The sequence below is a fragment of the Protopterus annectens genome, chromosome 5.part0 (assembly GCF_019279795.1).
Source record: "Protopterus annectens isolate FY-2018-M chromosome 5.part0, PAN1.0, whole genome shotgun sequence".
Classification (NCBI taxonomy): Eukaryota; Metazoa; Chordata; order Ceratodontiformes; family Protopteridae; genus Protopterus; species Protopterus annectens.
The window spans coordinates 1,049,971,403-1,049,998,729 of record NC_056735.1 but is presented as its reverse complement, the minus strand read 5'-3'; positions in this window follow the sequence as shown (position 1 = coordinate 1,049,998,729).

Sequence of the window (27,327 nt, the reverse complement as noted above, 5' to 3'; positions counted from 1 at the left end):
TTGCTTCAGTCCAAAATCTAACTTAACTGACTCAACTGTCTGTGTCTGAAGTATTTCTTAATAATATCAAAACTCTGTAATATTTTACACACCTCTTTAGCCTTGGTATAGACGTCTTGACTTGCATGTACCTCACAGTCTATTCTTTATCTAGCACTCCATTGCTAGTACAAATATCTTTCCGTTGAGAAAGGAAAATTATGTTGCTCTCCCAGAAAACTGTTATTTCTGCACATCTCATGCTTAGCCAGCAAGATTATCTTTTCCTTTCTACTGAACTGCCTTATCCCGAAAATGAATGCATACATGAAAACACAAGGCTGACTCTATATTTTCAGGCCTGTTATTTTACCTTAATGAAGTATCTAACAGCTCTCCTTGAGGTCCATGACAAAAGTTTAAAGAGACCTTCTTTTGTAGTTATCTCATATCTGCATTACTAAGTACTGCAATTTGGTTTGAATATACGGGCTTTATGCCACCTCACTCATAATCTGTAGATGTGTCCTGATAGACAGTGATGTCCTTTATGGTCTTCAAGGTATTACTAACTAATATCTCCAGCAACTTGGCTAATTTATGTAATTTCCAAATAGCTTTCCATATTGCAGGAAATATACCTGTTTCAATGATTAGCCTATTACTTATATCCATAGTTTTTTTAAGTCTTTGATTTCTAAAACAGATTAGGCCAGGTAATTCTTTCAACCCTGCTGTTTCAAAAACACCATGGAGAAAATGTCATACACCTCCTCAACCTGTCTTTGTGAGTCTTCAGTCAAGTTAGACAGAGTATAAACTATTAACCCTGCCTATTTTTTTACTTATCTCTGTATGCTGTAATGGTAAAATTACACGATTTATTGCCAATGTTTCCTACTTTATGAACTGATGCCATATTGTAACATGATGTCTTTCTCTTATAGCAAATGATCTTTCCATGCTGTCCATAGATTTAAATCCAGTAACCAAAAAGAGTGTGTCAAAACATGGAAAAAACACAGGAATCAAAAGTACAAAATCCACGTCAGCCCAGAAACCAAGTAGGGGAACAAACCAAGTTTATTGATCACTCCAAGATAAAAAGTTAAGCATTTTCATCCCAACCTGGCCTTCCTCAGAACTTTTGTACTTTTGGTTCCATAGATTTAAATCCTCAAATGTACTGCGTAGTCCATTTTTTATTATATAGCCTATCAAGCATGGTGGCCATTTTCTGAAGACTAACTGAAATCAGCACTAGAGGGATACCTTTATAACTGGTCTTGAAGCATAATTACCATATACTCTAACTTATATCTGTAAATTTTCAGCTAGATTTGTTAATAATTCTATTTACCTCTTTAATTTCTATGTGCTACAATAGATGTCTGCCTTCTAAATTTGTGCCTTAAATATCCTGTAAATATTTATGGGATATAATAGTTTACTAAAACCGGACAAACCAAGCACAACGTAGAAAAACAGATAAAGAATTCCAATGGAGGCCCCTTGTCAAAAACAGTAGCACCACAAGTAGAACCTTAACGCAATTTATTAAAACAAATAAAACAGCGTTTTCGCCACAATTGTATGCAGCTTCTTCAGAGGTAGAGTGGTATACAAGTGAACAACGCTACATAAAAATCCTGAAACCAGGAAGTGACATTATTCAATTTCCTACAAGTCACTTTTGTAAATTATGTGTTCAAAAGTATATTAGCGCCTCTGCGCTCACATTCTATGTTTAATTTTAACATTGTAAAACAATCCAACCCACATACTAAGGATGAACATGAAAAACAAGCTTAAAAAATATACATATATTAAAAACGTATTTTTTTAAAAAGATTTTCAAATACATTACGAAACCAATTCTGTATGGGTAAGGTATCTCCTTGACCACAACAATGTTTTAACTACAAAACCAGTATATATTACCTTAATTACGTAACTAAGGACATAAAATACATATATTTAACCAAATGCAAACGCTAATAGAATACATAGCATAAAGCTAAACCCTACTCCTTTATTAAAAAGGTACTGTTCATTCCTTCACATTTTATAGTTTATCAATAAAGCCCATCTTAAAAGAATGTGCAGGTTTTAAAGTTTCGTGAGAAACTCACCAAGTTTTGTAATATTGTGTTATCGAAGATAACTCCTTAATTTTAAAACAGGTGTAATGTTGCAGTTACTATTAAGTCCTGGAAGTCTGAATGCGTCCAGACGTAACTGCCATTCTAACTCCCGGTTCTCCAGGATCAATGGAAAAGGGCCACCTCTGATCTTAACTGGCACATGGTCAATGGCCATGAAGGAAAAATTATGTCCTGGATTTAGTTCAACATGCTTTGCCAAAGCGTTATCATTCTTGTTGGTCCTAATGGCGTATAAGTGTTCGTACATACGATCCCGGACCCTACGGTCCGTCTTTCCAATATAAAACGCTTGGCAGCAGTTACAGAACGCTATATATATAATGGACTTACTCTCACAGTTTAGTGGGTACCTGATCCAGTACTTTTTATCTCTTATAGTAAACGTCTCCCCTCTTTTTACCCTGTTGCAGTACCTACAGAAGCCACATTGTTGCATCCCATTCCTCTTATTGAATGTGTGTTCGAGTGTGTCCCTCTGTAACAATTCCTTGAGATTAGTAGACCTTCTGAAGATAATCTTAGGGATACTGCCTAACTTATCTACTAGATAGGAGTTTGAATTAATGAAATGGCAGTACTTGCGAATTATCGCTGAAATTTCTTTAGAATTTCTACTGAATGTAGTAATAAAACTTAAACCAAAGTCGCTTTCCTTTACAACAGGTGTAACCACATCGAACTGTTCATTACTCCAGTTCGAGTCTACACTGTTAATGTCAGTATGATGGTCCGTTTGATTAAGGACAATTTGTACTAGTAATGGCTTGTAAAGCCATTAAGTCTTTTGTTTGTGACTTCCTCAGTCAAGTCATACAACAGTTGTTCAGGATAACCCCTGTTCCTAAACATTTCTTTCAACAGTTCACACTCTAAGGTGAAATCTTTCAAGGTACTGCACATTCTCCTGCCCTCACCAGTTGTCCTTTCACAATTGACCGTTTCTGTTTATCGGGTGGAAACTGGTGAAGTGCAGGAAAAGAATTACAGCAACTTTCTGAACAGTGTAGATGTCATTCACAGAGTCCTTGTTCAACTTGACATCAAGATAGTCTATAACTTTCAGTGAAAATTTAAACGTGAATTTTAGAAAATCAGTAGTTGTATTTATAATTTCCGAAATTTTTAGCTTTTGTTCTGACCCTTGAACAATATAAAAATATAGTCAAGGAATCTCGTGTAGTACACAACAGGGTCCATGAGGCCTGATGTTTTCTCAAAATATTGGCCTCCCAGTAGCCCATTACATGGTTCGACACTGGCCCCACAAGGGAACCCATTGCCACTCCTCGTTTTGGAAAAAATTCTCCATTAAAAGTAAAATAATTTGATGTCAAAATAACATCAAGCAATTCTGTAACTAAATCAACTTCCAATCTGGAAGCCCCACATTCTTGGAGCATCAGACCAATCCATTCCACCGCCTCTTGGTGAGGTATAGAGGTGTAAAGGTCTACCACGTCTATAGTTAGAAAGTTGTTCTCACCATTATACGGGATAGTACTGATGCTCTCAAGGAAAGACCAGGAGTCTTTACATATACTGGGTATGGTGTTAATATTTCAGTATATTAGTAATAAGTTTGGAACAAGGATATGTAATGGATGACCTTCTGTCAATCAACGCTCTCATAGGGGGGTTTTTTACATCTTTATGAATCTTGGGGATTCCAAACATGATAGGTATCTTAGGCAAGCTTATATCTAAATAATTGTACATTTCACTGTCAATCTTGCCTAAAGAAACAGATCCCTAAGGTATCCCTGATTCTACGATACTGACCATTCACCTCACTGATAGAAGACTTAGTGTATGCATTGGTGTTCAACACGTCAGTCATCTTCTCATTGTAAGAGGTGTTGTCTAATAACACCAACCCCACCTTTGTCTGGTTTAATCAGTTACAGGCAGACAAAGGTCATCCAATAACATAGCTTGTTCCTTAGTAATATTAAAGTCCCTTCTATCTTCAGTATTACTTTTATTATCTGATAGGAACCTAAAATCCACTTCACATATGTTCTCAAATAGTTGCAACACCGTATGCAACGGTGGATTGAAAACACTAGGCAGTTTCATTACTGGTAAACTGTCAACACTACCACCTGTTGTCACATTGTGGGTGTCATATTGTTGGTTAAACAATAATTTTAAATTTAGTTTTCTCACGAAGCATTTTAGGTTCACAATTACTCTGCTAATACTACCTGATCTACTAGGTACAAACGAATTGCCAAGTGCTAGCAGTAGTAGTGGTAGTGTTGACAGTTTACCAGTAATGAAACTGCCTAGTGTTTTCAATCCACCGTTGCATACGGTGTTGCAACTATTTGAGAACATATGTGAAGTGGATTTTAGGTTCCTATCAGATAATAAAAGTAATACTGAAGATAGAAGGGACTTTAATATTACTAAGGAACAAGCTATGTTATTGGATGACCTTTGCCGTCTGCCTGTACGACTGATTAAACCAGACAAAGGTGGGGGGTTGGTGTTATTAGACAACACCTCTTACAATGAGAAGATGACTGACGTGTTGAACACCAATGCATACACTAAGTCTTCTATCAGTGAGGTGAATGGTCAGTATCGTAGAATCAGGGGATACCTTAGGGATCTGTTTCTTTGGGCAAGATTGACAGTGAAATGTACAATTATTTAGATATAAGCTTGCCTAAGATACCTATCATGTTTGGAATCCCCAAGATTCATAAAGATGTAAAAAACCCCCCTATGAGAGCGTTGATTGACGGAAGGTCATCCATTACATATCCTTGTTCCAAACTTATTACTAATATACTGGATAAGTATATTAACACCATACCCAGTATATGTAAAGACTCCTGGTCTTTCCTTGAGAGCATCAGTACTATCCCGTATAATGGTGAGAACAACTTTTCAACTATAGACGTAGACCTTTACACCTCTATACCTCAAGAGGCGTGGAATGGATTGGTCTGATGCTCCAAGAATGTGGGGCTTCCAGATTGGAAGTTGATTTAGTTACAGAATTGCTTGACTTTATTTTGACATCAAATTATTTTACTTTTAATGGAGAATTTTTCTCCAAAATGAGGAGTGGCAATGGGTTCCCTTGTGGGGCCAGTGTCGCGAACTATGTAATGGGCTACTGGGAGGCCAATATTTTGAAAAACATCAGGCCTCATGGACCCTGTTGTGTACTACGAGATTCCTTGACGATATTTTTATATTGTTCAAGGGTCAGGAACACAAGCTAAAAATTTCACGAAATTATAAATACAACTACTGATTTTCTAAAATTCACGTTTAAATTTTCAGAGAAAGTAATAGACTATCTTGATGTCAAGTTGAACAAGGACTCTGAGAATGGCACTTTGACATCAACAGTGTTCAGAAAAGCCACGTACTGCAATTCTTTCCTGCACTTCACCAGTTTCCACCCGTATAAACAGAAATGGTCAATTGTGAAAGGACAACTGGTGAGGGCAGGGAGAATGTGCAGTACCTTGAAAGATTTCACCTTAGAGTGTGAACTGTTGAAAGAAATGTTTAGGAACAGGGGTTATCCTGAACAACTGTTGTATGACTTGACTGAGGAAGTCACAAACAAAAGACTTAATGGCTTTTACAAGCCATTACTAGTACAAATTGTCCTTAATCAAACGGACCATCATACTGACATTAACAGTGTAGACTTGAACTGGAGTAATGAACAGTTCGATGTGGTTACACCTGTTGTAAAGGAAAGCGACTTTGGTTTAAGTTTTATTACTACATTCAGTAGAAATTCTAAAGAAATTTCAGCGATAATTCGCAAGAACTGGCATTTCATTAATTCAAACTCCTATCTAGTAGATAAGTTAGGCAGTATCCCTAAGATTATCTTCAGAAGGTCTACTAATCTCAAGGAATTGTTACAGAGGGACACACTGAACATACATTCAATAAGAGGAATGGATGCAACAATGTGGCTTCTGTAGGTACTGCAACAGGGTAAGAGGGGAGACGTTTACTATAAGAGATAAAAGTACTGGATCAGGTACCCACTAAACTGTGAGAGTAAGTCCATTATATATATAGCGTTCTGTAACTGCTGCCAAGCGTTTATATTGGAAAGACGGACCGTAGGGTCCGGGATCGTATACGAACACTTATACGCCATTAGGACCAACAAGAATGATAACGCTTTGGCAAAGCATGTTGAACTAAATCCAGGACATAATTTTTCCTTCATGGCCATTGACCATGTGCCAGTTAAGATCAGAGGTGGCCTTTTCCATTGATCCTGGAGAACCGAGTTAGAATGGCAGTTACGTCTGGACGCATTCAGACTTCCAGGACTTAATAGTAACTGCAACATTACACCTGTTTTAAATTTAAGGAGTTATCTTCGATAACACAATATTACAAAACTTGGTGAGTTTCTCACGAAACTTTAAAACCTGCACATTCTTTTAAGATGGGCTTTATTGATAAACTATAAAATGTGAAGGAATGAACAGTACCTTTTTAATAAAGGAGTAGGGTTTAGCTTTATGCTATGTATTCTATTAGAGTTTGCATTTGGTTAAATATATGTATTTTATGTCCTTAGTTACGTAATTAAGGTAATATATACTGGTTTTGTAGTTAAAACATTGTTGTGGTCAAGGAGATACCTTACCCATACAGAATTGGTTTCCTAATGTATTTGAAAATCTTTTTAAAAAAATACATTTTTAATATATGTATATTTTTTAAGCTTGTTTTTCATGTTCATCCTTAGTATGTGGGTTGGATTGTTTTACAATGTTAAAATTAAACATAGAATGTGAGCGCAGAGGCGCTAATATACTTTTGAACACGTAATTTACAAAAGTGACTTGTAGGAAATTGAATAATGTCACTTCCTGGTTTCAGGATTTTTATGTAGCGTTGTTCACTTGTATACCACTCTACCTCTGAAGAAGCTGCATACAATTGTGGCGAAAACGCTGTTTTATTTGTTTTAATAAATTGCGTTAAGGTTCTACTTGTGGTGCTGCTGTTTTTGACAAGGGGCCTCCATTAGTTTACTAAAACCTATGCTTTCTATATTTCAGATCTATACCTTTGCATACTCTATCAGTGGCCTTTTAACTTTGTGTCTAATGCACAATATTTATGTAAAGTGCACTGTAATGTGTAAATTAATTAAATTAAGCCTGCCCTGTTATGTCTTGAGTATATTGAATAACTATTACTACCTATTCTTTAGGTATCTTATTTTAATAAGCATGTTACAAATAATTCTGTCAATTTACCCTTAAAACTAATGACTGAATCATGTGAAGTGTGATATAATTACATGTTGTAACTAAGTATGAGTGTTATATTCTAAAATCTGACTGAAATGTACTATACCAAACTCATAAATGAGTACAAATGTCATATTCTGAAACTTCACTGAAATTTACATTACTGTTACAGTCTGAAATCTGACTGAAATGTAGAATACTGAACACATAACTGAGTATGAATATCATATTCTGAACCTTGACTGAAATTTACATTAAAGTGATACATATTTATACTGAACATTTAAAAAAAAGCTGTGTTTATTCTGGAAACTACCTAAACACAGATAAAAGCATAACTGAAAAGTGGTAAATGTTATATTTTGGAAACTAAACTATTAGTACCTAACATAAATTGAAAACTGGTACTGTTATACAATTATCTGAAAAATTAGAACATTTACATACTTGCTTTAACTCCAGTTTACATAAATGCATATCTGTTGTACACAGTTTTTCTGTAGTTAGTCGACTTGTGCACCACAGCTCTTGCCAAGTTTAGGCCTTACTCTGCATTGTCCCAGTCACTGCTGAGGTTTTTCAGGCTGTTTTCAAGTGTCTTTTTCTGTGTCCAGGCCTTTCAAACCTACCCTTTTCCATCTCTTGTGCAAGCCTGAGTGACTGATGTTCTTGACTGTATTTAAAATCAAACTGAAGAGTAAACCTGGGAAATAGTTAAAATAGCATTTGCAGCTTTAACCATTATAAACTGATAGCATTGCTTGTTGCTCTGACTTTATATTACATTTTTCTGCAAAAAAATAAATAAACATATTCTACTAATAAATTATTGTAAGTCTGTAAGCAAACTGATAATGTACTATAATAAACTAAACCAATGTTACTAATAAAACATTGCTTGTTGAACTGGCTTTATTTACATTTTTCTGCATGAAATAAACATAATTTTTGTGAGTCTGTAAGAAAAATGATAATGTACTATAGTGAACTAAATTAATGTTACTAATAACAACATTCTTGCAAGTTTGCAACTGAACTGATAATGTACTAAAGTGAAATGGAAAGGCTTTAACTTTATTATTAAATCAAATGGAAACCTCAGTGGCAGTGTTTTCCTGTCATAATCTGAAATGAAACTAAAATAGTAATCAAACACTGTATTAATATTTCAATATTCTTTTACATTTCTGTACCTCTATAAAATTAATCTTAACAGTTGAACTTTCTACTTTTACTTTGTGACATTCAGGTCATCTCCACCCACTGTTTTAACATAGCTGTTCCTTTAGATGACGCCATTTATTTTTTTCAGTACTGCTGAATGCTGCAAGGATTTATCATTACTGTTTTCAATTTTTCTTGGATAAATAGTAAAAACTGTAACTGCTTAAACTGTCACTAAGATTATTAAACTGGCCTTTACCATACTGCTTTATGGCATACAGAACTGTCTTTAATTCAGCTCACTGAGATGGCCTTTAATCTGATAACCCAGTTATGTGTGCTTAATAGACTACAATTTCTGCATGAAATATATACAATCTTGAACTGTTTATGTACACACATTTATTACTAGAGTTGAGCTGATCTAATTCTGAAACTTTACTTGTCTGCCTTTTAAACAAGTCTAACATAGGAGCTGAACCTTTTAAAATGAAGCATCGACTTTACATTTTGCATTCTGTAAACTAGCAAACTTTATTTAATATATGTGAATGATTTTTTGTCTCAGTCTGTATTAAGATATTATTTATGCATTACATTTTACTACCATAATACAAAGATCTTAACAAAGTCTGCTAAATAAAAAGAATAACAAAAAAAATTGTAAACTCTTTATTCTGTGAATTAACTTGACTGTCATTTCTAGTATACCCTACGCAACATGTGCTTCCAGAATGATAAATGTGTTCTGTTACCTTTTTTCACACTGTCCATTTCCAATATATTTTTCTGAGCACTTTATCTGTGTCAGCTGAACTGGAATTTATTTTATCTTTAACCCATAAATCTGCATGATCCTTTCATAACCAATTCTTCAAATTCTGTACATTTGTACAATCTACTGCATGCAAAGTCTTATAAGTATCATCTGTGTGCACTACTGAACATTCTGTAGCATTTTTATTTTTCCATAAAATGTTGTTACTAAAGTTTAAAACAACATATAACTATGATGACGGGTCTATATTACAACATCAAACTCACAGTAGTTCGAACGTTGCAATATTGAACTGTAAAGTTCGAAATCCAATGATAACAAAAACACAGAACAGTGATTTTTTTTCCCAGGGAAAAAAAAATCGCTGTTCCATGACAAAAACAAAATTACACTTTAAACTTAAACTAAAGTGGGGGGCTTCGTCCCCACACCCCCCTACTTAAATATACCAACTCTGAGATTGCACCACAGTGGAGGAAATAGCAAAGCCCAAAAAATGGCCCACCAATTTTTTTCCCTGGGAAAAAAATCTGTGTGCCGTGACTTCGCTATTTTCGCATTTTGAACATTTGGGTTTGATATTACAGCGTTCATACTCCTGTGAGTTTGACGCTGTAATATAGACCCTATGATGTCATGTCCATACCTAGTACAGAGCTGTTGCACTTCAAACTGTTAGCTGCTGTAATCTTTGAACCTTTAAATCCTGACAAAACTGCATTTGTGTCCTCTAATAAAGATCTATTTGTAACTGAAGCTGGATTGTCTGTATTAATCAGTACATTATTCCATAATTTTCTGTAAACAATGAAATATATTAATTTATTTCAACCTTAAACAGTGACAGATAAATAATATGGTTTGGTGCTGGACTGCCACACCCTTTATAGATAAGCTGAAAATCCTCTTTTATATAACTAGCAACAACACTGACTCGGGCTAGGCAATGCATTTCTTCTTTATTTTTTTCCTGAAACACTAGCAATAACATTGACTTGAGGTAAGGTATGCAGTTTTTTTTTGCCCTGAAATCTGTATAGCATTTCTGCTGGTGTTTACTTTATCAGACTGATCGAAATCTGCAGTTTGATCTCTCTTATCTCCCCACAGTGCAATATTTTCACTGGTTTCTGAAAACAAGAAACTAGAATTTATTACATTCTGAACATTTGTATCTGAAATAATGTCAACTTGAGACTTTAAAAAAGTTTACTTTTATTTGTTTTGGAAATTTGCATATTATGTACACTGATTGTATTTACATCTGTATTTACCATATTGCAACTTGACTCTGTACCTGGAATTACATGTAAACTAGAATTTATTACATTCACACAGTCAAGAAGCAAGAAGGTTAAAAAGCTGCAGACAACAAGACCCATTAATCATAAACTTGTGTAAGAATATGCATTTTTTATCTAAGTCAGACAGTAATTATCAGAAAACAAAAAATCTTGATGAGTGAATAGGAAATAGAAAATTCACCCAGGGGATCACTCCAGTGGCTCTATTTGACAAAGGCACTAGGAACTAAGGTCGGGTGGCATGATGCCAGGGTAATCTTATGGACTAGGCTTGTAAAGGCTCCAGGGCCATTAGCCTAGTACACACCTATGAACCTATGGACCTATGAACATCAATTAAAGTATATTTTATAAATATGTCAACCAATACTTGAAATAATGGGAACTTGAGATATTGCAAATGTTTGCTTTGGTTGGGAAATCTGCATGTTACATACATTGACTGTATTAACGTCTTATGTGCAATGCTGCAACTTAACTCTGTGTTTTGAATTACATGTAAACTAGAATTTATTACACTCTGAATATCTGCATTTGAAATTGTACTCCATGTGTTGCAGCATTTACACTGATATCTGTAGACTGTAAACAAGAATTACTGACAGAAGCTGACTCATTCTGTCAATCATGAAATACTACATCTGTTGCAGTGTGCTGCTGTAATTTAACCCTTTTATGTCTGGAAAGATGTAACATTTCTCAATTAATAACCTTTAACTGTAAATTAACATTTCTGGAACACAGTTTTTAGACTGCTTTACGCATTTTTTAACTTTAAACCAAACATTAACTGGTGCCTTTACTGTAGAAGTATTGGTTGACCGACTTATAAAATATACTTTAATTGATGTATTTAAACTTTTCTGATAATTACTGTCTGACTTAGATAAAAAGTGCATATTCCTAAACAACTTTATGATTAGTGGGTACTGTTGTCTGCAGCTTTTTAAACTTCTTCTTGCTTCTTGGCTGTGTGATATCACACTGGAAATTTGAAAGTTTGTAGAGATGGTGAAGTACATTGCTGTACTTACATCACTAGTGTGCTGCTAAAAGTCTGTTATGAAACACTTCTGCTGTAGTTACTGATACACTGGAAAAAAGTGTCAGAGACTGCTTTTACTTTCCCCCTCATTCTTTAGAATGCACATAGTCAGACTGCTGACAAGGTTGCTATGGGTTTTTGGGACTTACTTTAACTGTTGTTCACTCTGTCTATGGTAGGCTCGCCATTACAAGAATTGATAAGACTGTACTATACTGGAATTAACTAGAAACAACTGAAATGAGACTAGAATGAAAGTATCTGTTAATTACCCAAACTTGAGCTTAGCAGGTGCCAGTCTCTCCTATATGGGACAAGTCTTTTAGTACTTTTCAGAATAAATTCTGCACATGCTGTGGTTTGGTTAAAAATGTTTTTTTTAGATATTAACACTATCCAAATACTGTCTCCAATAAAAGTGCTAATAAACAATAACAGTATGTAGAAATTCTGAAATGCTGGAATACAGTAATAGGGCTGATAAATATACAAAGTCTCTGCACATATATTCTGATTCTCTTGAATAATATCAACTGAAACAGTCTTTTCCTTCTGAATAGTATGGACATTTGACCTGACTTCTGTACTCAGGTTTGAGTGTCTGTACTGAAAAGACCTTTTGCATATCAGTCCAAAAACTAACTTAACTGACTCAATTGACTGTCTGAATTATTTCCTAGTAATACCAAAACCCTTTAATACCCGCGTTGTCATCTTACAGTAAGACGCTGTCCAGTTCGATTCTCAGCTAGAGCGTCTTCTGCGTGGAGACATGCGTGAATGGTTGTACCTTCATTGAAGGTTGTGCATCAGGCCTGGCAAGCCAGTACGTAAAAATCAACTGCCAATCATTAGCGGACCAGAGTTCCGCTGTGGCAACCCCTAACCGGGAAAAGCCGAAAGATACAAACAATACCAAAACCCTTTAATGTTTTACATGTGTCTTTAGCCTTGGTTCCCAAGTTTTGTCTTGCATGTGCCTCAAAGCCTATTCTTTATCTAGCATTCCATTGCAATACACATATCTTTCCCTTCAGAATGGAACATTCTGTAGCTGTCCCAGAAAATTGTTACTTCTGCACATCCCATGCTTAGCCAGCAAGATTATCTTTTCCTTTCTACTGAACTGTCTTTTCCCTGAAACTGAATACATACTTGAAAATACTAGGCTGACTCTATATTTTCAGGCCTATTATTTTACCTTAATGTACTATCTAACAGGCACATACATGGGACAACAGGCAGTCATAATCCTGTCTCCCCCTGAACTACAGAAATCAGAAGATTTTATATACTCTTTCATTAAAAGTAACATTACTGGAACAATTATTAGACTACCATGACCAATTAGAAATGAACATTACAGCATTAATTTTGCAAACTAAGATCTCATGACTGCTTGTTTATAATATTTCATATTAGGCACATATTCTGTATTCCATAACAAAACATTCTACTCAGAACAAATCTTATAATTTTCAAGCTAACATATACGTACAAAAGGACATTTGAATATTTAATTCTTTGAAAGATTATTAGAAATGAAATGCACACACAGACATTCCCTTTTCTGTACTTCTCACCCTTAATATTCCTCAATATATAAAACTAAGAGTTTGTCTCTAAAGCACTTAATACTTGTAACAGATCCCCCTGACTAATCTTTACCTTACAGCAGAAAAATAAGCTTCACCGGTTGCTCCTTGTAGGACATGTCTTATAGCCGTAATTCTTCTTGTGAATGATCTCTGTATCATTCTTACTTATTATTATAAAATGAACTGTGGTATTCAACATGCTGTTAATCAGAGTCACATATAAAGGAAGTAATACCTCAGATTGCCTTGACATCAATATGTGGAAGATATTCCCATAGTATTATAGCTTTTCTTTGTAACACAACTGATGCTGGAATCAAACTTCAGGCACACTCTATTACACTTTTTAAATTCTTAACTTTATGAAAAATGATAATATTTCACTGTTAATAGAATATGGGTAGGCCACACATATCCTTGTGTTAAACACCACATCATAATTAAATGATTAATTACATAAATTGTCTACAAACTTTAGATTATATTGATCTCACCAAGTTAGCAACAATCTGACCTACCTTGGTATAATTTGCAAAAGCTTGTTTATTCAAATGCCCTTTTTGGGGAAGATAGACAAGAAGTTGTTAAAATGAAATAGCCCCAAGCCAGAACCCATTAAGACACCATTACTTAAATCTTCTCTAAGCAAAACTGGTTATATGGCCTCACTCTATAAGACTGATTCAGAAGTCAGATAGACACCACCCTATTAGTTATAAAAGGGCTAACATTCATACTGCTAAGTGAGGCACTAAATAAAAACTTTGTAAAGTCTAAGTAAATTACATCTGCTTCTAAGCCTTGGTTAACTGAGTAAACTAATGTAAAAGTTCAATAGATTAGTTAGTCTCTCATCATCATTATCAGCATCATTGAACCCCTTTTTCCAATTTTCTACAATGGGTGGGGTGGTGAGTCAACTGTCACTGTCTTTCAATTCAATGCCACTCTCCTGCCTTATTCTACAATCATGACCGTCATAGGTCTGCTCTCACACAATCCTATATCTCTTTGCTAAACACCCTCCTTTCCCTTTGCCTTCTTCCTGTCTCTCCCAAATCTTCTTCACCAGATTGCCTTCTGTTTTCCTGCACATGTACCAGAACCACAGTAATCTGTTCTCTATGACCATCTCAACAATTGGAGCTACTTTGGCTACTGCTCTGATGCTGTCATTTCTTCATCTGTCTCACAGTCTGTATCCTATCACTCATCACAGGTACTTCACCTCCATCACCTCTAGCATCCTCAACTGCTCTGCCTTTACTGCCAGGTTTCTGTACAATATAGTAGTACCAGTTGCCCTTCTGTTTTGTACATCTTACTTTTCAACTTCTTAGGCATTCTGTCATACACTACCTTGGCATTCTGTGCAAGGTGGCTGCAGACCCTCTGGTTCTAGCTTTGACCTCCTCATTCAGACATATTTTCTACTGAACCGCCCTTCACAGATATTTGAAGCTGTTCACCTGTTCAACTATTTTCCCTTCTATCTCAGTTCTTGGCTTTGTAAGATTTTCCACATTTGCTGCCATTACAACTATCTTATCAGTACTTCATCCCATGTGCCTACAATTTTGCATTCCATTTCCCTGACCTTTGCTAAAGTTCTTGCTCAGAGTCTGCTTGTAATGCCATGCTGTCTGCATACAGCAACTTTATTGATCTATTTCCTTCTGACCTGATTGCTAATGCAATCCATCACCAACTGGAACAGTGATGGGATCAGTGCTGAACCCTGATGCACACCCACTCTCTTTGGGAACCCCTCTTTTAGTCTGAACTTGGTTCACACTTGTGACATTGCATCCTTGTACAGAATCTAAATTTATTATCCCAATGTTTCTAGGACTTTGAACCATTGTAGAACTGCCCAAATCCACTTTATTAGGACCTTGTCGTATGTTTTCCCCAAGTCTAGGAATTCACAGTTGCACTCTTTCCTTATCCATACCTCTCAACCTCTTAGCTTAAGAAATCTGGACAAACCCTGACAAAATAGGGGGCAAAGGCCCAAAAATAGGGACACATTTTAAATACTGCTCTTAGCAACTTAGAAAGTTGATAGAATAACAGGATTATATTAGCATGTATTTTCTGAAGGATATGAAATCTGAAACTTAAATACATGTCATTATTTAGTGACTTTAATCTTTAGATCATCCCAGTGGTTTGTCAAAAAAATGTTTTTATGAGCAACAGACCAAAAATATCAGTCAAAAATCTGGACATTCTGCAAAAATCTGTACAGTTGAGATGTATGCCCTTATCTCTTCTGAACTATCTGTCACACTGCAAACATTGAGTTGGTTGTACTGCATCTTGATCTGAGCCCAAACTACTCATCTCCCATCTTACCTTCTAGTACTCTGTGTATTCATTTATCAGTCACCCTCTCCAGAATTTTCAAACTGTGGGACAGGAGTTTGATAACTCTATACTGCCCACATTTGTGAATGTCCCTCTTATCCTTGTACAGTGGCACTAGCATGCTTATTTCCCAGTCATCTGAGATAAGTCCTTCTCTCCATACCTCTATAATTACTCTCAGGAGATATTTCTCCCATAACTTACCCCACATCTTGATCATATCTGCTGTTAGACAGGAACTACCTTACAATAAACCACATTGATTCAAACCCAGCAGCAATTTAACTACATTTGGAACAAGTCCTAAAAGGACTCTTCATTCACCAACAATACTCATAAGACTAATAGGACTGTAATTGTCCCCTTCAGCCCCACATTTCCTCCCACAAAATGCCAAGAACAATGATGGACTTTGCAACATGTTTATTATTATTACAAATCAATTCAGCAAGACAGAAACATCATTATAAACCAGTAAGCCACATAATGTGTAAACAGCACAAAGTTCCTGTTAATACCAAGGCATTAGTAACAGGGTCATTTGCCAGACTGTCAGTTTAGCCTGTTCCCTTCTGGCTTTGTTGCTTCCATGCCATGCCTACTCAGCAAACATACCACTGGCCACATGAAACTGTGTATACAACTTGCAAATCCTTGTTCTGAAGATGGAGTGACCCAAGAAAGGGATGGGTGACAATGCAAAAGGTGTCAAGACCATCTAGTGACCTCCTCCATTTGGAAATGAGGGCAGATGTAAAACCCTTTTGCTGCCTCTCCAAACTGACAGCAGGAGCCACAAAACCTCTGCTATTCCCCTGCCATTAAACAGAGGTCTTCCATAAGCTATCCAGGCAACATGCTTCTGCACAACAGAGTGACAAGGTGGTTAGTGGTGAATACTTGTTTGTCCCTTTCCACCTCATATTCTGCCCAAAATATCAAGCACAATGATGGGCTTTGCTTATTATTATAATACACCTTTTTCCAAGACTAAAGGGTCATTATAAACCTGCAAATCACATAACTCATAAATAGCATAAAATTCATGTTACTACCAAGATGCTAGGGACATACTTCTCATCTGGTCTGGCCAAGTAGCTTCCTAACCTTATCCCCTCAACAAACTTGCCACTGGTCCAGAAGCATAGTTGGTTCTACCAGCACCCTGTGCTGGTACAACAGACCAGTGCCCCACCCCTTCAGCTCTTCAAGTGAAGAAAAAACAAAAAAAAACACTTCACTGTATTAAACCAATAGCTACATTTTAGAGATCAGATTATTACAGTAAGATCCATACCCCCCCCCCCCAGCTCTCACATTCAAGAGAAACAAAAAAAACTGTCATTCCTTCTACTGGCATACCAACTAGGTATCATTCAGGTCCTGTTTTCATGCCCTGATCTGATCCTCCTTCCACTGCACACATATGTCTATAAAAAACTGCTTTAAAGCTGTAGAACACTGTTTGCTACAAATGTAGCAAACAGATGCTGCAGTTTATTCCCTACCTGCATCGACAGCTACAACACTCATGTATTCGTTTTTAAAAACAATTCTTCTTTTAAACAGTAGCAAACTGAATTCTAAAAATGTAACAAGCAGTTGCTACGGTCTAAACCACACAGAATGCTGCAACACTCAGGTTTCACTGCAAATGCAATACCAACTTTTAAAAGCTGGTATTGCACTAAAGAGAAAGTGATCACAATTGATAAAGGATGGTTGATTGTGCCCCTCACCCTTTTGTGCCTGGGGCAATAGTCGCTGTTACCCTGCATTAGCTATGCTTTTGCACTGGCCACAGCTTGCTCAGTGTTTTGAGGTTTTGATGAAATAACGTATGGCTTTTTTTTGTTTTTTTGACAAAATGGGCTTTCAGTAAAATGAACCATAATCCCTGTGATGTGATACATAGACAGAATCCTCCCAAATTTATTTTCAGCTTTTTTTTTTTTTTTTTTTTTATAAAAGTCCCCTAAGACAGAACATTAAAACAATAAACAAATATGTATTGACCTTACATTTCCAAATCTGGAATATTGATGCAGAATAAATTTAGAAATGTGGGATGCTTGCTAACAATGTATGAACGACTTCAGTATAAAAATGTTACAGACTAATTCAATGAGGAAACAGCAACATTTTATTTTGTTTTGATTAGTTAAATGAGGAATACACTTGATAATGAAGCACCCTTGAAGTGTATGATTAATAAAACAACTGGCTTGTCTAAAAAAACATGTTTTCAAAAGCAAAGAATGAACCCACGAGTGTCCAGTGTAATTTATTGCTATAAATCTCCATGAATCACTCAAAACAAATATTAAAGAAAGAGATGTGCTATGGAAATTGAGGTAGGTGTGATAACTGACAGAATTAGATGAAAAATCCTCTCAAAGCCTGGGCAGAAAGCATATGCAAGCACAAGCCTCTCCACGTGTAAATTTTTCACTACTTACTCTCACCCTTCAAGAAAATCAGTAAGGCTGCTGTTCCCCTTAATGAAACCACTGCCTATCTAACAAAAATAACCAACCACAAACTTGACACTAGGTATTATACATGGAAAGCACACCTCTTAAATAAACATACTAGGTTGCCATCACATCTTTAAATTTACTAGTAATATTTTTTTTAACGAAATTGTCTACAGAGTACTCTGAAAGACAGATAAAAATTATGGCAAATGCCCTACTTATGTTCCCTCACTAAATCTTAAACAAACTCATTAAATCTAATCTAGTTCCTCTCTCTGCAAACCAGGACAGAAGAAACACATGCCTGACCAGGTATGGGAGTAGGACTATATGAGACAATTCTACATAGCTTTTATGCGTCACCATTGTAAATTTCTTTCACAACTTTCTACATGTAAACTAAATATCTCTCTTGTTTACTTAAATAAACTTAGTGTCTCTGCCTGGTTGTGATTGAGCAGCTGAATCTCAGTTTCTGTAGCCATTTTGACAAACTGATAGTAGGATACACAAAGCCTGCCATTAAATACTGCTCTTCCATGAGATCTCCAGGTAGAACTCCTCCCCTAGATAGGAGGGAAAGGCAGTTTGCAATATAAACATCCTTTATCTGACTTGCTAAGATCACCACTGTTCAGGACAGCAGCAGAAACTGACTTTCTGTACTATTTTAGAACAAATACAGACTTTACACTTACTCGCAACAAATATGTAAGACACAGTGAGAGCTTGATAAAAATAAGCCATTTTGGCCATCAGGTCCAGCAGCTCAATATAACTTAATCAAGTATATAGCAAGCATTCAGGACCATAGTTTCATCTAGAATAGGACAAACACTGTCTTTTATAGTATCTGAAATGGTAATAATGGGGTCTCATGGTGTGTTTTACAACTTATCCCCTAAATTGCTGTGCATTCCCAGCATCCACAACACTGCTACAGCTCCTTTTACTGCACAAAAATCCAACTCTGTGGAACCTAAAAGTTATCTGGAGTTAATGCTGCCCTGAAGAACCAAATGCTATTATATGTATGTTTCACCACATAAAGGTTATTTTGAAAGCTATATTTTATTATAATCTTTAACTTGCTAAATATAAACACCTAAGCCAGCAGCAGGGATGTTTTACTCTATTTGTTCCTCCTCCAGTATTATTACAGTAGCTTGAACATGGTTCTGGATTATAGTTTTTCCTCTAGTCCCTATAGGAATGTGGTCACCAAATATCTTTTGAATTTATATCTTCCCTATAGACTCCCTTCCCAAATTAAATACATTTTGTTTCACTTTTTTTCCATCATTCTATTTAACCATAGCCCTCTTACTATATAAATTTATTTAGGCTCCCAGCTGCCCATACCAAAGCAGTTTCATTAATATCTAAAATAACAAGTGTTACAGCTTAATGGACAAATGAATTTACTACTAAGAACCCAATAGTTCAGAGCAACTGATTGTTTTTACTTGCATATACCTGGAATTTGGCTCATCCTTCTCTGTTTGCCTTTCGCTATGCTCTGGTTCACTCTGCTACCCTATACTACCCCCACTTCCACCCATCCCCAGGCTCCTGACCTTTATACTTAACTAGACACTCCCCTAAGCCCCTCTCACACACCAACCTAATTTCTGTATAGCCACTCCTCTTCTCACTTTCTTCAAGCCACATCACCATCTACCTTCAGTCCAGATCACCTCACTTACACAATACCCAAATTGTACTATCTCACCAGGCTAATACTCCCTACCTAATTCCCCCCACTCTGACCATAACCTACATAAAGTATAGCCACACCTAAATCCCTACTCACTCCTCTAAGGATACCTACTAAAGCTTCACAACAATACAGCAACACCGTCTGAGCAACATTGGCCCCTAACCTTTACATTAATAATAAGCCTCTCCATCACCTCACACTTAAACTCCTACCACTGCATTAGCAATTCAAAATTTCAGACTAAATCCCCTATCTGCCCTACCCATTCACAAGATAAACCAGCCTTCTCAGTGATATCTCCTTCTATCTACAACATCTCAAATTTTGACCTTGCAACATTCAAAGTAACCCCACACCAACTAAACAACCACATTTCTTCAAAATATAACACATCTATAATCAAATGCCTAAAAATTATAATCCAAATAGCATCCCAAATCATACTTAGTAGAGGCTTGCACCCAAACCCTGAACTTACAAACAATAATGACCCCCAACTGTTACCAGACAAATGACATTCTAACCTCTTTCAGGCAATCAACAGATCTCCTTATACTCAACATCAACATAAGGAGCATACTGAACAAAATCCCAGCTACACGCTACCCTGCCTCTCTAATCCCCTGACATAGTCCTCCTCACAGAGAACTGGCTAAAACCAATAAACAATGATAATGACTTTTTTCCACCTAGTTACAATGTTCTTAGACAAAACAGAATATCCAAAAGAGGCAGAGTAATTGCTCTCCTCTTCAAAAACAACCTGACAATTGAATTGCTAGCCACTGAACAACCCAAGTTCAATAATGCAGAAACTATGTTCACTAAGCTGAAAATCAGCTCAAAAAACACTTACATATATTTGGTAACTATATATCCCCAGCAATAACATTAACACAATAGAATCCATTCTAGACTAGACATCCCAAAAATCTCCCCAAGGAACAGTCATACTAGATGGTGTTAATGTTGACTGGTCCTCCTGTAACTTATTTCACCTCACTAACCACATTAATCTACATGGTTTCACTCAACTGATCAAAACCACAACATGGGCAGATAAAGCATCAAAAAAGGAGTCCATGCTAGACTGGATCCTTACTAATGGACCATTTCAATCCTACCACTCAGGCTTCCTCCCAGGCACCCTCAGGGACCACCTTCCCACATTTATAATTAGACACCAAGTGAATCCATTAAAATCCTCCACCCTCCAAAAAAATCTGATATACAAAGAATTTCAAAACCCATATTTGCACTTAGTTAATGCAACTGGAGACCAGTCTCATCTCTCCCCCTGGAAAGCACTGTAGACTACTTCAATAACACTTTTCTAAACATTCTAAATCATCTTGCTCCTATCAGAACTGTCAGAACTAAGTCCAAGTATGCTCCCTTGCTGACCAGAGATACCCATCTACTACTAAAACAAAGAGATAGAGCATATGACTTGTGGCATCAAAATAAAACTAAAACTAATAGACAGGCATACCAGGAACTAAGGAATAAAGCCAAAAAACAAATTAGGGCAGACAAAAGGAACCACTATACAGGCTTTCAAACCAAATACAAAAATAACCCACAAAAAGTCTGGCCTGCCATTAATAAAATCCTACAACCAGGAAAGACCAGTACTCCGCCCCCAAATGTTAACACCACCACCAATAATATTGCCACCAAATTCAATGAACACTTCACCAAATATATCCTAGCCCTCACCAATAGTAGTTCTCCCACTTCACATCCAAACTCATCTTCTGTACCAGCAGACCAAAACCTTTTCTCCTTACAGCCTGTCCCAACTAGCACAATTTATGAATACCTAAATAGGCTTAAACCCACAACCATGGCCACTGACAAATTACCTGCCAAATATCTAATGATCACAGCCAAAGCCATCTCTTACCCAGTCTCTATGCTCATTAACTGCTCTTTTTCAGAACGCGTTCCTTCTATGTGGAAAATTTCACATAAAATACCACTCCATAAAGGAGGCAACTCTGTGGAAATATCTAATTACTGTCCAAGTGCCATTCTTTCACTCTATTTAAAATCCTTGAAAAATGTACACATTCCCAAATAATGTACTGTCTCCTCATTAATAAACTGCTAACCAACACCCAGCATGGATTCTGTACCAATCACAGTACCACTGCAGCCCTTATTAGCTTTGCCAACACAGAAAACCAACATTGAAACAATGGTAACCTAGTATCCACTGTATTCCTAGATCTTTCCAAGGCCTTCAATACTGTATCCCATCCCAAACTCCTTTCTGCTCTCTCTTATCTTAACCTCAGTAACTCCACACTAGTGTGGTTTCAAGACTATCCAACCAACCACCAACAAGCAGTAAAATGGCAAAACTCCTTATCTTCCCTATTACCTGTCACCCTAGGGGTCCCCAAGGATCCATTCTTGTACCTCTTCTTTTCAACATATTCACCAACGAACTACACAAAGCTACCCAGCACACCACTGTAGTCCAATACACTGATGACTCTGCTGTAATTTGTTCCACCCTATCACTCCTTCAACTCCAGGAATTGACACAAGAGTCCTTTATCACTGTTGAAACCTGGTTAGCCAACTCTCAACTAATACTTAACCCCAATAAAACACAGCTAATGATATTCTATCCCACTAGAGCCTTAGACCCCATGCCATGAAATTTGATAGGCACATTACACAGACAATAAGGAAAGTCCATAAAAAACTTGGGACTCTATATAGATGCAAAAAGTACCTCACCAATGACAGTAAAGCCACCATCGAAAGAACTCACCTACTATCCACACTCCTCTATGCCTCCCCCACTCTCATCAACCTAAACTAAGCAGACTTTAACAAATTAAACACCTGTGATAATAAAATAGCTAGGTATGATACTGACTCACCCTTCAGGATACATCACTGCATAGCAATCAAGCAACTATCCTGGCTATAATTACCCAACCTTCTCACATATACCCAATATATTATCCTGATAGAGTTCCAGCTCTTTAAGGTCTACTTAATATCTACTCTAACAAATGCCTATTAAGATCTACCAATAAAGCACTGGCTGACATAGGCAAAAGCAACAATAGCTCTGGGGCCTCCTTGTTTTCCATTTCTGTTGCAAAAGAATGGAATACCATCCCCATAGATATTAGGACCACTGAAAACAAAAATAATTTCTAAAAGCTCCTCTGGTCCCATTTACATAGTTTTTATTATGTAATTGTTCTGACCCTGGGTAGCTTCATTTAATTAGATCATATCATAACTTAATCTTGTATGAAAACTTTCAACAACTCCTTTGTATACTCTTAATCAATGTGTTTACTGTACTAGCCACTGATGAATGTAACCAAATGACTGAACAAAATGTCCTTTCAACTGCATGTTTATTGTAACACACTGTGCTTCTTATAGTATGTTTACTTTTTGCTCCTTTCTTAGCCTTGAAACCTTACTTTATTAACTTTTGACTCTGTACTGTATTTTATTAACATGTGCATTATATTTACTGTATTTGCTGTACTAATCTTTGTGGAGCTTTTCTCCCCAGGCCTCTGCTGAAAGTGGTATCCATACCCAGTTGGACTTTCCCGATAAACAAATGTAAAATAAATAAAATAATATTTGATTCTGCCACACTCTTCAAAACAAAATAACTTTCACAAAACATCTCTGTCATGATACCCTAGTTTATAGAAACTTGCCTAACTGATTTAATCCTTAATGGAGATGTACCTCTACAATCATTTAATCAGAGTTTCTAACTATTCCTAACTTTGAAACTATTTGCTGCTGTTTGCCTGAAGGGAAAATTCAACCTTCTTAGCTTAAGTCAAAAAGCTGGAAATCATATAATGTACACAGATAGGTCAAAGATGCTGTTAGCTAGATCCAAGAAATGGATGTTTGGCTATGAGCAGATTCAGTTATGAAGTGAGACAGCAGGAAGGCAGGGAGTTTGTCTTTGATCTTTCTTTTAATAGCCATGTTTAATCATTAACGTTTATGTTATCCATTTCTTTTATTTCTTTGAAAAAATATTCTTTACATAGTTTTCCCCATAACTTTTTTACTCTTTTACATTTCAAAAGCACATGTTCAGTAGTTTTTTTTTTCTTTTTGAAAATGTAAACATATTCCATCACTTTTTTTTTCATATGACATATTTTCTTTTACTCGTAACTTATCTTTCACCAATCTCAACAAAACCTCTTGGCATTTTATTTTCTTATTACACTATTTGCTTCTTATTTTTCTAGCATTTGTTAGATTAGGGATTTCCATTTTAAAATAGTTATTAGACATTATACGGGCTAAATGGTAAAAAAAATTGTGTTTCATTTATACATAAAAGACAATTAAGCAGAAAGGAAAATAACCTTGCTAGCCAAGCATGAAAAGACAATTTATTAAAAAGGAAAGATAAGCATAAATTGTGCAGACAGAATGTTCTTTTCTCAAGGAAAAGATAAGCTACAGAATGTTCCTTAATGAAGCACATACAAAGCCTAAGACCAAGGTTAAAAAAAGTAAATAATGAAATTTACAAGACTAAAACAATATAATATGCTGTGTTCAGGGCAGCAGGGCAGTTAAGGTCAGTAAGTTCATTCAACCTGTTACTTCATAGAAGATGTCTAACACTTGAGCATGAGTACAGAAAACAGGTCATCCAGAGACTATGTCAGTTTACTTTGTTCAGGACAATCAAAATATGACGTACAGCAACTTGAATTGTTTATCAATACTGTTAATGGAGGCAGTATTCAGATATTGTGAACATCTAATAAAACCTAATTACATGAGTTACAGTGTTTGGAGAATTCATTCTTAAAAGTGCAAGAGACTGACACCTATTCATCACGAGCTTGGGTAATTAAGACTTTCATTTCTCAAACTCATTGCATACAGTGTTTCCAGCTAATTATGGTACAGTAAAGTATTATCAAATTTTGCAATGGCACCCAACATGACCTGCTGTCTGGGGAGAGATATATTTCTCATAACCCAGCAAGCAGCTGTAACCCTTTCACATCCACTTTCCAGTACTGCTTATTTTCTAAAGTTCACAGTAACTGTTTATACAGCAGAAGTAGTACAAAAGCACTCTGGAGAGCACACCACCCTTTCAGTAATGGTATCGTTCATTTCCAGACTTGGTTACATGTGTTCTACAGAAGTCTACATAATAGCAGTGTTTCATTCAACTTCTTGTGTTCTACAGACTATAAAATAACACTGTTTCATTAAAGTACAGCACTCCATGTTTCATTCAACTACATGCATTCTAAAAAAACTTCAACAAAACAACTGCAGTAAGTAATTTTTTCAGGTATGGTTTTACTAAAATAGAACTTTAAGGTTTCATTAAAAGTTTAAAGTGACACAACTGTTTCATAACAGACTTTACAGCAGCATACCAGTGTTTTTTCCATAAATAGAGCTGTAAACTCTATACAGAATAAGCTGAAAATTACAGCATGACAGTTTCTCATTAAGACAGCATTACTTCATGCAAAAAAGCAGACAAGAAAATTGCACAGCACCAGTGTTTACTTCAGAAAACCCTCAGACAACTTCAGCAGACCAGTATTAAATCAAAGCAGTGTCCCTTCAGAACATAAAAGACATTGGGCAGGATTCACGAAGCCTCTGGGTAAGAGTTATAACTCATACACGGAGGCTGCAGTTAAACGGAGTGATGTCAGCATGCTCTGCATATTCATGAGAGCATGCTGAATCACACCTAAGGCTAACACGGTCCGTGTAAGACAGTAGGGGGCGTGTCCGTAGGCTGAGTCCTGTAAGCGGACACGCCCCCAGAAGAGTAAAAGTGCCCAAAGTAAACACCCACGACAGAGTCCATGGAAATGTGAATAAACACAACACAACACAACACATGCCCCCACAGACTACAAACATAAAATGTACAAATGAACATCACATAATTTTTTTTTAAATTGTAAAGATGTTTAACCGTAAGTGCGCTCGTTTGCGCGAGCGTGCCCGTAGCGCAGCTACAGTTAGCAGTCAGTGGGAAAGCATATAAGAACTAAATATGCAAAGTAAGCCAGGAAGCAATAGCACAGCGGTAGAGATGCTGGCTGAAAAGCAGGCATTTATGGTTCGAGCCCCCACAACACCAATTTTAATTTTTAGCAAAATAAGCACGAAACAAGTCCCTGACAAATATGTACACATAAAATCACATTTTATGTAAAATGTAATGAAATAGCCCATTTATATTGAAGAAATGTGAGGTAACAAAACAATAAAAAATGCCAGATGTGCCCATAGCTGAGCTACAGTTTAACAGGGTGAGTGCATCTGCCCGTAGGTGAGCAGTGGTTTAACTGGTGCAAAATGAGTGCCCGTAGCTGAGCAGTGGTTTAACACGCTAAATCTATGTGCCCCTAACTGAGCTGAGTGTAATATGCATGCTGATAGCCAAATGAGGCTTAAACCAGCGTACCCCGTTTGCGCGGAGCTGCGCACCGCGCAAACAAGCCTTAACCGACGGACAGCGTTGAGCAAGCCGTATCAAAACTGCCTTTACACAGACACACCCCTCAGCTTGTCTAGACAGTCATAAAAAATAAAAAGTAGCAGCCAGGTTCGAACCCAGGATACTATACACCATAGTCAAGGTACTGAACCACTAAGCCATGACAGCAGTACCTATAAATGCAATAATAGCTAATATATAGGAATGAATACAAACTGGAGCATGACAATGCAGGTTTACTGAAGTTGATACAATTCCAAAATGGCCAATCACAGATATGTGTGGGAAAAACGGACTATATAAGCCCCATAGGCGGGAATACACAGCATAAACGATTGTAGAACTGAACTGCAGCCAGAATGACAGGAGTAGGAGAGGGTAGTTGCTTTCGAGCACAGAGGTGGGGTGTTGAGGAGTGCAGGTACATGGTCTGGCTCCTAGTCCACAATCATGAGGCCCAACTCATGCAGGGCCAGGTTCTGTGGGGAGCATATAGGGCTGAGGCGTGGGACCGGTTGGCTCATGATCTCACCAGTGCCACAGGGATTCCAAGGACTGGTGAGGAGGTCTGTCACCACCATGCGGACCTGAAGAGACGCAAGTAGGACCAATTGAACCTTTGGATCCAGGAGGCCCGGCAAATGCCCAGCGCCCCACTACTGAGTAAGTTACATTTAATTATGTATGTAAGAAATTAAACTAGCTGATATTATGGAGATGTGTATCTCAATATTACTTCATTTATATTACAGCTGCAGGTGTCCGTTCTATGAACCGCAGAGCCTATGGCGATAGGCTGAATGCGGTTGTGCCAACAGGCAGGTCAGTAATCCACTACCAGTAACTGTAAAGAAATATAAAAGTATGACAGTCAGCAAAAGAGTGCAGTGTAGTCACTAAGTAATAAAATGTGCAAGTAACAGTGTGAAAGTGTTTGCAAGTATTGCTTGATTACAAAGTGTGT